Source organism: Podarcis liolepis (genome assembly GCF_965112155.1).
Source record: "Podarcis liolepis genome assembly, chromosome: 9".
Classification (NCBI taxonomy): domain Eukaryota; kingdom Metazoa; phylum Chordata; class Lepidosauria; order Squamata; family Lacertidae; genus Podarcis; species Podarcis liolepis.
Genome location: NC_139564.1, coordinates 39,705,371 through 39,718,687, shown reverse-complemented (window position 1 = coordinate 39,718,687; position 13,317 = coordinate 39,705,371). Strand labels below are relative to the sequence as shown.

Sequence of the window (13,317 nt, the reverse complement as noted above, 5' to 3'; positions counted from 1 at the left end):
TGGGACCAACACAGATCATGAGCCTTGCATACCCAGAACATATATTTCATAAGTGTTTGCAAAGTGAAGCACTCTCAGTGGAGTGGGGAGAGGATAACAGGGGAGAAGCTTTGCCTCGGTGGCCAACTCCCTTCCTTCCGATGCCTTTATCTTCACAACAGCCCTGGGAGGTAGAAGACTGACAGATGCTGACGAATCACACAGGGAACCTTCACGACTGAAGAGGGATTTTGCATCCAGTTCGGAGCCCGGTGACACCAGAGTTAAAGGTGCTGCCTTGCATCGAGTATGTCTCCGCGCTGGCAGCTAAATGCACGAGTCTCGGGACCACGTCGGCAACAGGCCCTCCCTGAGGGTCCCTCACGGTCGCGTTGCCTTCTATCTGCCTCCTCCTCTCAAATATCCAAGGCGCCGAAGAGGTTAATCTCCCACCCCGCCCGCAAAGTTTGCGGCTGCGCAGAGCGAGGCGTCTTCTCCTCCTCGACTCACCCCAGTGTCCCGGACGACACCGTTCCGCAGCATCAGCACCCCGCCCATAGCCAACCCTGCGTAGCAACCCCTCTACGTCATTACTTCGCACCGGGAGGCGGCGGCGGCTGGTGAAGGGGGGGTTGCTGTTGCCAGGCTACGGCTGGTGTCATCTTCCCGCGCCGCCGTCGACGGGCCGTCCCTTCTTTTCCTCCTCCCTCCTCCTCAGCGCTGACTGTGTGCGCTCGCGTGAGGGACAGAAACAAGCGGCTCCCGAGCGCGACTAGGCAGCCGGACCGTCCCGTGGCTGCGCGCGCGAGCCTCTGCCCCCTTTCCCCCTCCTGAAACAGAAGCGGCTCCTCGTTTGCCCCGCTCCCTTCTCCTTCTCCTCCTCACACTGCCGCCGCCCTCGGCGGAGCGCCCGGACCCAGCGCGGAGACTCAGTCACCCACATGCCTGGGAGCGGGGCGGGAGCGGCGCTGAGCCTGGCCGTCCGGCTCCGCTTCCGCGCTGCCTCTGCCTGGCTGGGGCCCTAGCAGCGCCCTCGGCGGCAGAGACCCCCGGAGAGAGTGTATGAGAGCCAGAGCCGGGCTGGGGCCGCGGCCCGACCCACTCGCCGCCTCCCCCTCCAAGGCCGGGGGTGGCCGCGCCGGCCCCGGGGGGAAGCGGCGGGCAGCGCTGTGCTGGAGGAGGTGGAGGCGCCGGCGGCTCCATGTGAAGCGACCCCGGGCTCGCTGCTGCTGCTGCTGAGACTGAGGATCCCCCGGAGCCGGCGAGGACCCGTCCTGCACCTTCCAGCTGTGCGCCTCCGAGACCCCCGAGCCGACTCTCCTCCTCCGCGTCGAACTTGCTGCCCAGCCCACACCGGCCCGCCACGCCGCGGGCGAAGAAGCAGCGGTGGTCCCGGCGGCCACGCTCTCCTCTCGGCCCCACGTCTGCTACGGTCACGGCAGGAAACCCAGCCCGGCTCCGCTGATCGACCTCCCTCTCTCTCGCTCCACTCTCCCTCCCGAAGTGAGTAACAACCGGTGGGACGGAAGGTGCGGTGGGTTTGTCGCTCCGATCCGCTGCAGCATCCCACCACCGGGCTCCGCGGACGGTGCACGTGGATGCCGACCCTCTCTCCTCCTCCTCCTCCTCCGCTCCTCCCGGTTGGAACAAGGGAAAGGGGGCGGGGAGCGGGAAGGATGGGGAAAGGGAATGGGATGCTTCGGCTGTGCCCCGCGCAGCACTTGGTGGGGTGTGAAGGGCAGCCGCCGCCGCCGCCGCTGCCCCTCGTTTCATATGCGCCTCACGTTGCCGGTCGCTCTGCACGGTCTGCTGCGCTAACTGACCCTCCCTCTTAGCCGTGGCCGAGAAATCTCTCCATCGGGGTCAGGCGGAAACGATGGGTGCATCTCGAGGGGAGCTTTAAATGGCTTTGTTGGGTAGCTTAATGAAAAGAGAAGGGCTGGAGAGAGCCAATCAAGGGACGACTTCGGACATCGTGTTTGCTCCAAGTGTTAAGACTCTTTCTCTCTTTTTCACCCCCTCTCCCGCAGTCGTCCCCCCCTTTACCAGCCACAAAAAGTAGTTTTGCATACTTTTGGTCCCTCCACCAGGTATATGCCTGTTTTTCTTACAGGGACTTGATGTTGACTACTGTGAGGTACTGGGTGTATCTTCCTGTTTGGATGGGCTGAAGATAAGCAGGGCAAGGGTAGGATTCATTCAGCCTCAATTGGTCTTGAGCACTTGAAAAGTCTGAGATTTGAATACACTCTGTACATTTTTAATATGCACTGCACTTGCACTGCAAAGTTATATCAGAAATTATCTTAAGTTAGTTTTAATGCAGTTTAAATGTGTGTGCTGCCTTAAGTTTATAACTATATAGGAGTTACATTTTATTTAAGAAACCCACTCTGTCCATATTTTGAAAATCAGCTTGTCGGCCTGATGTTCAAGAGTACGTGGCATAATTTTCATCTCTCTCTCTCTCTCTCTCTCTCTCTGTTTAATAGTAGGAGTTGTATCAGAAGACTCACTACGGTCAACACACGTGCATAAACTTTAGCTCCATATTGTTATCTACCAGTGGGTTGGTGCAAGTATTGGAATGTTTGGCTTGCCCTATCTTTTGTTATGTGACTGTTGAATACAGCGCGAGATACTTTTGAGTAAACATTCATAGGATTGCATTGTTACAGCATTTATTTGATACTGTTGAACTCTGTGAGGACTTCAAAATAAACATGGTTTGGGTTGATATTCTGAAGTCCTAAATGAGGGGTAGGGAACTTGTGGCTCTGCAGATACTGTTGAACTAAGAACTAACAAATTATGTCATCACTAACATTGGCCATGCTGGCTAAGGTTGATGGGAGTTCTAGCCTTATGGTGTCTGGAGAACAACCAAGGGCCTTCCTGGTAGTGCCCCCCCCCCCGTGGAACACCCTCCCTTCATATGTCAAGGAGATAAAGAATAGCACAACTTTTAGAAGACATCTGAATTGGGAAAAACATCCTTGATGTTTTTATTATGTTTTTCGATATGCTGTAATCTGCCCAGAGCGCCTGGGGAAACCAGATGGGCAAGGTATAAATAATCTAATCAACTCCACTAAAAGTAACATTGGGGGGGATTTACATAGACAGTCACCTGCAGAATTGGCTGCACTAGAGTCACCTGATGACATTGGGCCTTATTTCGCCCAATCCTCGCATCATCTCTAGCCAGGCATAGCATGGAACAGGGTCCCCCTTCCCTTCCTTTTGCTCCTGCCTGCACGAGCAGTGGGGCTAAAGATGCAGCATTGCTGTCACAACCTGCTGCTTCATGAATAAGGTTAGGATTGGTTTGCCAGTGGAATTTAGTAGAATTTACTTCTGAGTAAATATGATTTGTATTGCTCCGTGCAGTTACCATTTTTATACCAAAACATAAATGGAAATTGATGTGACCATGTTTTAATAATTAGTGTAAATTGCTTTTTGAAATTACTTAGAGTGCTATCCTGTGAAGGAGTTACATTGACTGCCCATTTTATTCTAGGCTGAATTCAAGATGCTCATGCTAAGTGACTTGTGACCCGAATAACTGAAGGACTATCTCTCCCATATATTAAAGATGGGGAACAGTGGCCTGCCAAGTGTTGCTGGACTACAACTCTCATCATCTCATACCAGCTAGGGCTGATGGGATTTGTAGTCTAATAATATCTTGAGGGTCACAGGTTCTCTACCCCAGCCCTATATCATCCTGCCTATATTCAGAGGATGCCCTTCTCTGTATACCACTGGAGAGGTTTTCCTGCACTGCCACCCCACTTGTGGAATGTCCTCCTCTTGGAAGTGCAGTTGGTGCCATCACTTCTATCATTTTGGCACTAAGAACAAACTTTGTAAGTCTTGTTACATTCATTGGAGCTGCTTATTCCCTCATAGTTTGGGTTAGGATTGTAGCCTAAGATTGCAATCCTATCCCCGTTTATTTGGGAGTAAGCCCAGTTGAATTTAATAGGACTGACTTCTGAGTAGAAATGGTTAGGACTGGGGTTTCAGTTAATGGATGGTATGTAACTCTGGTGTGTGGTTTTAATTTGTTTTATTGTTTTAATTTGTTTGCATGGTCCATTGTGTTTCATGTGATATGTATTTTGTTCCCCACACTGGCCTCCATTGAGCTGAAGGGGGAGGGCAACAAGCATTCTTAAGAAATAATAAAAATTAAATAAAATTCTGCTCTGAAATAAGTCCCATTGAATTAAACAGGACTTACTTCAAGGCCAGTTTGTATAGATTGCAGCTTTAATGTTAAATGTAACTTCAAGGACACTAACATGAGATCACACACTTTAAAATAATTGTTGTTGATTTGTTTTATGCATTAGGTCTTAGCTCATTTAATGCTTCCATTATTTTTATTTCTCTTCTTTTTGTGTCTGCAGTTGGCATTGCTTTTTTCATTTACATATCTTCCAATGTGTTTTTCCAATGGAGAACTGTTGTTCACTTGGTTTTTTCCTGTTTTTGATCAAGTATGGTTCATTCTCTATCCATGTTCCTTAACCTCCTAGCCATATTCTTTTCCTTGTCCTCTTGCTGTATCAATCATTTCAATATGGTAAAGCCAGTGAAGTATCACTTTTGAATATTTTCTGCCACTTTTAAAGAGCTACACTAATGCTTGTGTTTTGCACACTGTCTCACTATGTAATTGTATTGTGTAAACTCTTTGTTTAAAAATAACTACTAGTAAAACAGGTTTCTTAAGTTCCTGAGGAAGTGTAGTGGACAGTACAGTTTTAAAGGTGTTAATGCTATACTGGACTTGTACCATTTGTTAGATTTTGTACTCTAGTTAACCTCTTCAAAACATACAATATAACAACCTGGTAGATCATCTCATTCCGTTTATCTGTGTTTTAGTAGCACTTCTGCTGATGTGCTTAACTTCAGTCTTAGATTATGGTGCCAAAAAAGCACTTCCCTGAAAGTAAATTCTATTAAAATAAATGGCACATCTAAGAGAACATACTTGGTGCATATTTATTTTTGTCCTAGAATTGGTTAGCTCACAGTCTTACACTTTTCTTAGAACATCTTAAGTTAAAAATGGCTTTAGTTCTTTATGGTCTACTTAGGCTAGCATATCCCCTTCTTTTCATTTGTGTCTTTCTAGTATCAAAATCTGTTCATTCCACAGGAAAAAGCTGAGTAAGGTAATGAACCTTTGTTTCAAAAGACTGTTGGTTATAGGCAACTGAATTTTACTTAGAGGAGACTTCATGAAATTAATGGACCTAAGTTAGTCATATTCATTAATTTCAATGAGCCTGCTTTGAATATGACTAATGTGGAATGTAGCCTTTGTCATTTGTGTCATCTTGTGCTCTGCCCATTCATCCTACCTTCTGATATTCGTGGTTGACAAGAAGCCATTGCTACTAGGAGATGGTGATGATGACATGTTTCTACATTCTTTGAGATTTCAAAAGAGCCATTAAATTCTGGCCTTTCCAAGTAATTTCTGTCAGTTCTTTGTCATGCCTTCTCTTCACTGTTTTTTTGCTGCTTCCTTTCTAGATTTTCCCTCTCAGAAGCTACCTCATCCATTGACTTGCACTTTGTCTTTCATCTTCTTGATTTTGGATTAAGGCTAAGTATGAGTGTTGTCAGCCAAACAGTTTCACCCCAGTTAAATTTGGGATGGGTTGAGCAATTACCTTCTCAGTAGGTTCAAGAAGAGTAGCAGTGTTGGCCTTTTGTGGCAAGTACAAGAGTTCAGTGGTAGCTTGAAGACAAACGTGTTTATTATGCCACAATATTTTTTTTTTTGCAAGAGCCTACAAAATACACCTGCTGCAGCAGCCTTAATTATGGAAGGTAATGTCACACAGCTTAATATTTGGTTAGGCAACTGTCAGAATAGTCTGTTTACAATATAACTATTTGTGGAGAAGTACACAGGTTTCTTCTTGACATTTCTCCCCTTTTGTGCCCAGTCTGACATTCATATTTCATAAGTGATTGAAAAATGGGGATTGTAACAGGGTAGAACCACATTTGTAGCTACCACTCAGTGGTTAAGAGCTGCTTCACAGGTTATAGATTCCACAATGATGTTACTTGAAAGAGCCTCTGAAATGGTTGCCATTTCATATGGCTGATTTTGAATATCCATGTAACTAAATAGCTCAGCCATACGGAGGCAGCTTCACATAGCAAGCAGTTTGTGTGAATAGCTCACCATATAATTTTGGCAACTTTAGGCCCAACATCATAAATAGCAGCAAAAAAAAAAAAAAAAAAAAAAAAAAAAGAATCACTTGTTTTGGCATGATTAAAACTGCTGGAATCACTTCAGGAATTTGCTATGTAAACTACTTTCTGCATGGATCTGTCCATCTGTTTGTTGTGTTTGAACCCAGATTCATGGCTTGTCTTGTCCAGAGAAACCTTGAGCAGTAAATGAAGAGCAAACCTTAGAGGCAAGGCATGAGCCCAGATTTGGAAGTAATGCCGAACCAAACCACAGCTTAGCCTTGGGTTGAAGCAGGTCCTGGGAAGGAGGGCAGGAGCAGCTGCTGTCTTTTCTCTGTGAGCCTGCACATTTGCTTATTCACACACTAGGTCACGGTTTGGCTTATCTTTGCATTAATGGGGTCTACTCTGAGTATGACTTAGCTGGATAACATTCACTATCTTTTAAACTCAATTCATATATCTGTTTGTGTGGTTTATGTGTGTTTTCTGAAGTGACATTCATCTGCTTAAAGTATGAAGCTTTGTAGTTTCTGCTTACTGTTTCTGAATGTCAGCTTCTACAGCAAACAAGGGAGGTGTCCTAAAACAGCCTCACTAATATGCAGATAAGTTTATAAACACTGCCTATCCTGAATGTTGACCAATGTAGGAGTTGTATAGCTAAAGTAATATGTAATCATGTAATTAAAGGCTGCACTATATCACATATGCATAAATGGGGCAAAATGAGGTTGTCTAGCTGGCTGTCTATCCCATTTCAATAACTTTCTATAGAGTGCTTAGCTTTACAACATTGCTCTGCTTTTTAAACTTGCATTGTTGAATACATAATAGGTTCTAGGAGTTCAGGTTTTGGATGAGACCGTTCTTCTAGCATCTGAATTGAGACAGGTATAAGCAGTAAGTATATTACTGTACTTTTGTAGACCAGAGACTCCAGGGAGAAAAGATTCAGGTAGTCTTTTCAGTTGTTTAGGCTTGGAAATCTTGCCTTCAGATTCTTTAAGGATTGAATTCTACAGCATTAATTTTGTTCCTCTGTCAAGGTTTCATATTGATTTGCTGTTGACAGATCCCTTTCACCATTCCTTTTTGTAGTATGGTTCATGTTCTCATTTTGTGATACTTCAGGTTGCAGTGCGAGAAAAGGAGCTGTGAAGAAGGATCCTAACCACTCTCAGTTCTGCTGCTCAGCCATACAGTAGCCTTTAGATCTTGGTAGGAGTATCAGGAAGAAAAGCCCCTTTCAGCTGCATTCTTAATGCAGGCAGAATATTTGGAAACCTTAGCTGACTTCAGAGTCTCTTATAAAGTAGTGATATATATTGAATGGATATGTAGCAGGAGAGTAAAATGCTCTTCTTTGTCTCTGGTTAAAACCCTTAAAAAAAATATTCCCCTCCCCTGTAAATTTGCTGAGTATACTTGTATGTAGTAAATTCCGAAACAGAAGTGATACTGAAACTAATACTAGACATAAAGTAGCAAAAGGGAGATAACTAAATTTTTAGAAAAGTAAACAACAGCCATCACAGAACTCAATGAGTGGCAACATAATGGTAGATGGCATTAACCTGTGATAAATGTACTAATGGAAAACCTAATTGAAAAGATTGTATTTGGATAAAGTTTTGGATTCTAAAATAATTGTTCCAACTTAAGAACGATTTTGAGATAATGTGGGAAGTTCTTTGAAAATAACTACTTAACTTGCTTGATCAATGAAAATATCATTATTGTCACGCTGAGTCCCAGCAGTAAAGGATTTGTAGGAGATAAGGTGATGGATTACACTACCCAAGTATGTGTTTTGATTTCTTGGAGATCCTTGGAAGCTTAGCATCTCTTCCTTAACGAGAAGTTCAAGAATGGTGAGCAATCTTGTGATCTAAGACTGCAGCCCCAAGCACATGTACCACTGAAACCAGTAGGGCTTGCTTCTGAGGGATGCTAAGGATTGCACTTCATGTAATCAAATATTACAGGGGTAACTAAGCAAAGTCAGGTTGTTTTCAAAGTCTTCACTACATGGTTGTGGAGTGTACAAGTTTTAATTTTTTAATGGGACATTTCCCATTTCATAAATTCATAGAATCATAGAATTGTAAAGCTGGAAGCTACCCTGAGGGTCATGTAGTCCAACCCCCTGCAAGGCAGGAATCTCAGCTAGATCATACCTGCAGATGACCCACCCAACCTCTGCTTTAAAGCTCCAAGGAAGTTCTTGTAGAAGTCTGTTCCTCTGTCAAACAACTCTTACTGTCAGAAAGTTCCTTCTGATGTTTAGACAGAATCTCTTTTCTTGTAACTTGAATCTATTGGTCTGGGTCCTACCCTCCAGAGCAGGACTAAACAAGCTTGCTCTGTCATCCATGCGACAGCCCTTTAGCTATTTGAAGATGGGTATCCTACCTCCTTTACTAGGCTAAACATACTCAGCTCCCCAACCATTCCACATCAAACTTGGTTTACAGACCCTTTGTTATCTTGGTCATACTCTGTTTGTGGTTTTTCCAAGGCAGAATAGAGCTGTACTATGACTTCCCTTGATCGGGACATTATACTTCTGTTGATGCAGCCTAGAATAGTGTTAGCTTTAGTAACAAAGAAAGGATGCAAGTTTTAAATAAATATCAGCTAAGGTTGGCATTTTCAATATTTTTAGCTTTGGTTACTAAGTACAAGTGAAATAAACAGGCTTAATTGGATTACTCTAGGGCATCACACATTTTTAAAAATCCAAACAAAATTTTCTGATACAAATTACCCTAATCCAAGCTTTCCAGCAAACCTACATCACTGCCTCATTGTGCAGTTGTTCTTATATTGCAGCTCATTGTGAGAAAAGTTTTATGGGGAACAATGGTTTCACTACTTCTCCTTAGGCTTATTCCTAAAACAGGGATGGGGAACCCATGGACTTCTTTATTTGTTGGACTCCTATTCCTATCAGTCCTGTCATGGACATTGATCAGGGATCATGACAGGGGGAAGCCAGCAACTCATGGGAGGCCACGTGTACCCCCTAATGCTTTCCTAGAACAAAAACGTGAAACACCTTTAAACGGCATGATTTGAAACCAAATTTATTGGTCACAATCCATCCCAGAGCTAGTTACTCTTAAGTCTACTGATTTTAGTGGGCCTTTGTGTTAGATTGTAGCCCCAGTCTGGCTCTGTGCAGAAGTCTGGGGTTAAGTAGAGAGCTTGACCTCTTGTGTGTAATAATGATGAAATTTGGTGTTCCATTTTTTTAGTCTACTTGTGAAATATTAAGGCCTTTTCTGTTATGTGACCTAAGATAGGTGTTTTCTACAGCTAATAGTTTGTTTTCTTTTTATGCTTACTAATTATCGTTCTGTATTTCCTGATGAGATTGAATCTCTTCCATTTCTCAAGACTTAATGAGGAGGTATTGAGTATGTTACAAAGCAATGAAATACAGCTGTGGTGTTTCTGCATATTCAGTGTTACGGTCTAAACTTTCTTTTGCAATCACTCTGTGCTACTTACCCAGCTACATGGACTATTTGTCTAGCCTGATGTAACTACTCTTCAGTTAAATCTCAGGGAGATTTAAAAAATCCTTTAGCTCTAAAAACTGTATCCATATGTTGTTCTTTACTTTGCTATTCACCCAGCCGCAATGTGTGAAGCCCTGGGTGTTGTCCTGCGTTCAGAAAACTCTGCCTAATCAATGTGTGGGAAGGAGGATCCCTCTTTCTCTGCCCCAGGTGTCCTTGTATTTGATACGACATCCGCTTTTGAGTGAATTTCTACAAATATATCCCTGAAAATACACAGAGGGGAATACCGTACGTGCCATTTAGACGTTGTCAGACTTGTGGAGACCAAGTGTGGTGCAGACATGATCCACTACTCACTGTGCGGTTCAAAAACAGTTTTATCCTGTTTCCTGAGGGTGTGGATAAGTCTCTTCTACTTTTTATTATTATTTAGCCAGTGTGTATTTGTGGCATGCTTAGTGGCTTACTTCTGTTCTTTTTACAACTCAGGACAATGCGAGGCACTTGTTTCTCACTCTGCCATTACTTTTACAGGTATTCAAGATTTATTTTTAGCTATGTATTTTCTTTAACGTTTCCTCTTGCCTTTATAGAAGACAAGACAAATTGTATTTATAGGCCATTCCCCCCCTCCCTTTTTCAGAAAAGGGAAAATCCAGAGCTGTCCAAGCACTTCGCTGGAGGGAAAAATATAGCCAAGACTGCTTTTAGAGCAAAGCTGGAAGCTTGCCAAGAACAGCATATGCAGTGAGATGGGAAAGGCCTGGAAGCAAAAGTTGCCTCTTTGGGGGTAAAAAAAGGCCCAGAAACTACTACTATTTAAAGTGAAACTAAGTTGGAGAATTTATCTTTGATTAAGGTTTGATTTGTAGTTGAAGTGGATGGCAAGAGACTTAGTATTGTGGGTATGAAAGTGCGAATAAGCAGGAAATTGGTGTAAATTAGAACTAATTTGCTTTAGTTTGTGTTCATATGACTTTTTGTTGTTGAAAAAACTGCATTTAAAAAAGGAATGCATTTGTTACTTTTGCATCCTTGTATTCTTTCAAAGCTGCAACTAGTATTTTAGTTGCATAAGTGTGTGAGGTACCTTGTGCTGAGAGTAGTGTCTTGCACAAAGCCAGCTGCTAAACTTCAGGAGTTTAAAAATACAGTACCTTATAGGAAGCATCCCTGAGTGGTCATCTAAACCTGGATTTCTACTGGATCTGTTTCCTGCTTGGATGCAGAAATGGTAGCCTCTCTGTTGTAGTGCTATTCTTTGTAGTCTGTTAAAAAAAAAGCTCAGTTGTTTGTTCACAAACAGCCATTTAAATGGCTAATTTAATTATTATGTGATTTCTGGTATAGAAGTATGGCATTTCTGTGTAGTATTAAACAGGTGGCTGAACTCTTGTCAACAAAACAAATCCAGCATTTCAGTAGTGTTAATGTTCTTGCAGTCCAAACTTCAACGTATTATCTATAGCTTCACCATCAGAACTCTTATTGAAATTCATGTGGTGTGTCCAACATTGGTTCCTGTTGCTGTACGTTCATGTAAACACCATTCTGGTGTGCAGTGGTACCTCGGGTTAAGTACTTAATTCGTTCTGGAGGTCCGTTCTTAACCTGAAACTGTTCTTAACCTGAAGCACCACTTTAGCTAATGGGGCCTCCTGCTGCTGCCGGAGCACGATTTCTGTTCCCATCCTGAAGCAAAGTTCTTAACCTGAAGCACTATTTCTGGGTTAGTGGAGTCTGTAACCTGAAGCGTATGTATCCTGAAGCCTATGTAACATGAGGTACCACTTTATCTGAAATTCTGACTGTACTCCTATGCAATGAAACTACTTGATAACTTCTGTAGGGGATAGCCAAGTTAGTCTGTTGCAATAGAAACAGTCTTCTGGCACCTTAAAAGTTTTTTGTGTCAAGCTTTTGTGGACCAAGAGTCCATTTCATTAGATGAATGAAGCAGTCATGCTAGTGGGCAGGTATCCTGAGAACAGAAAGATGAAACGTCTCACTATGACACAAATCTGACATTAAAATTAATAATGTTCAGGAACCATAGGGAGAGAATTTCAGTCTTGCATAATAAATATTCATTTTTGCCATATTCCAACAGAAAAGGTTCAGAGGGAAAATTGACATTGTGAACCTTGGTCTAAACAAACTCTGGAAATGACTAGTACACTCCCAAACATAATTGTCTCTGTTTTAAGTATGTGTACAGGATTCAATCTTGTAATATCAGTTTATCACCAGTAGCTTACAGGCATGTTTGACACTCACACTGATTAAGCCTTGTATTAATTTGAATAAGTTCTGTATTAATTTCTGAACTGCGGCATATTGCTATGATACACCTAATGCTATTTCTCTTGCATTGTTTGATCTTCCTTTTGTTATTTATTTTGAAGGAATCTGTCCCCCCTTGCACTCTGAGTATACATCATTCTTAGGCGACTACTGTGCATCTGATGAGTTTCCAAAAGTTCATGCCATAAAAAAAATAATTCTCATTACATTGCCCTTTGACTGTTTAAGGCAGCAGTCATATACTCACATACCTGGGAGAAGGTGCCATTGAACTCAGTGGGACTTAGAAACTCAAAAACGTAACAGAAGAAGGGAGAGAATAGCCTGAGGTGGAGGTTAGCCTCAGTCTTATAATTCTAAACAATCTGAATGTGTAGCATCTGAATTAGTAATTGAGTGATATACATACATGTACGAAACAACCCACAGTCTGCACCTATGTTTTTGTCTTGGTGCTCAGTTTTGTTCCTACTCATTTAGAAATAAATTCAGTGGGACTTGATCCCTATTAAATGTGCATTGGACTGTGGCCTTTGTAGATCAGTTGAATCTACAGTGCAGCAAATAACTTGATGGTTTAGACCATTTAGCTCTTCCTCTTGGTTTGTATTATTTTGTAACATTCCATGCATGCTCCTGTATTTTTCTCTCTCCCAGGCCCTGCTACATCCTGTTATTCTCCATTAATTTTCTAGATTCTGCATACTGATTTTTTTCACACATTCCTCTTATTTTTCTGTCACCTCTGCCCCACCCCAATCAACCAAGAATTGATTACCAGTGTATTTGCATTGTGATGTATGCCTCATAACGATTGTGAGGTTGGGAGGATAGCCTTACTATCCTGTTTGATAATAGCTTCCAGAGGGGAGCAAAACAACAAAGTCTTTTAGCACCTTAAAAGACTAGCAGATTTATTATGGCATACCCTTTTGAGGACTAGGCTACATGTTAGTTACATTCTGGGGAGAGCTCTTAATCCTGAGCTTAATCTTAATTCTGGTTAGTGCTCTGGTTCTTTTATAGATGGACCATGGACCATGGACTGAGGAAATATGATAAGGAAAGTGTCCTAAGATCTAGGGTGCGTGGCTTTCAAAGGGTAGTTAGAAATGCATTAAAATAGAGGGTATCCTATTGGCTTATATTGTCAGTCAACATATACAGGATGGGCAAAATTCACAGAGCTGCCAGTCTTAAACTTAACTGGAATGAATCAAGTTGACTCCTACCTCTTGGCCCAGTAAACAGGCACCCACAACTTGGTCAA

At 42.7% G+C, this 13,317-nt stretch overlaps 1 protein-coding gene across 1 annotated transcript in view; it reads left to right on the top strand.

Moving 5' to 3' along the window:
- Positions 1-645: 645 nt before the first annotated feature.
- FBXW7 (F-box and WD repeat domain containing 7) overlaps positions 646-13,317 on the top strand; it is a 130,494-nt gene continuing 117,822 nt past the window's right edge. The window contains exons 1-2 of the mRNA XM_083520010.1: positions 646-823; positions 1,431-1,482. The gene's annotated coding sequence lies outside the window, so the exon portion shown is untranslated. The remainder of the gene's footprint in view (positions 824-1,430; positions 1,483-13,317) is intronic.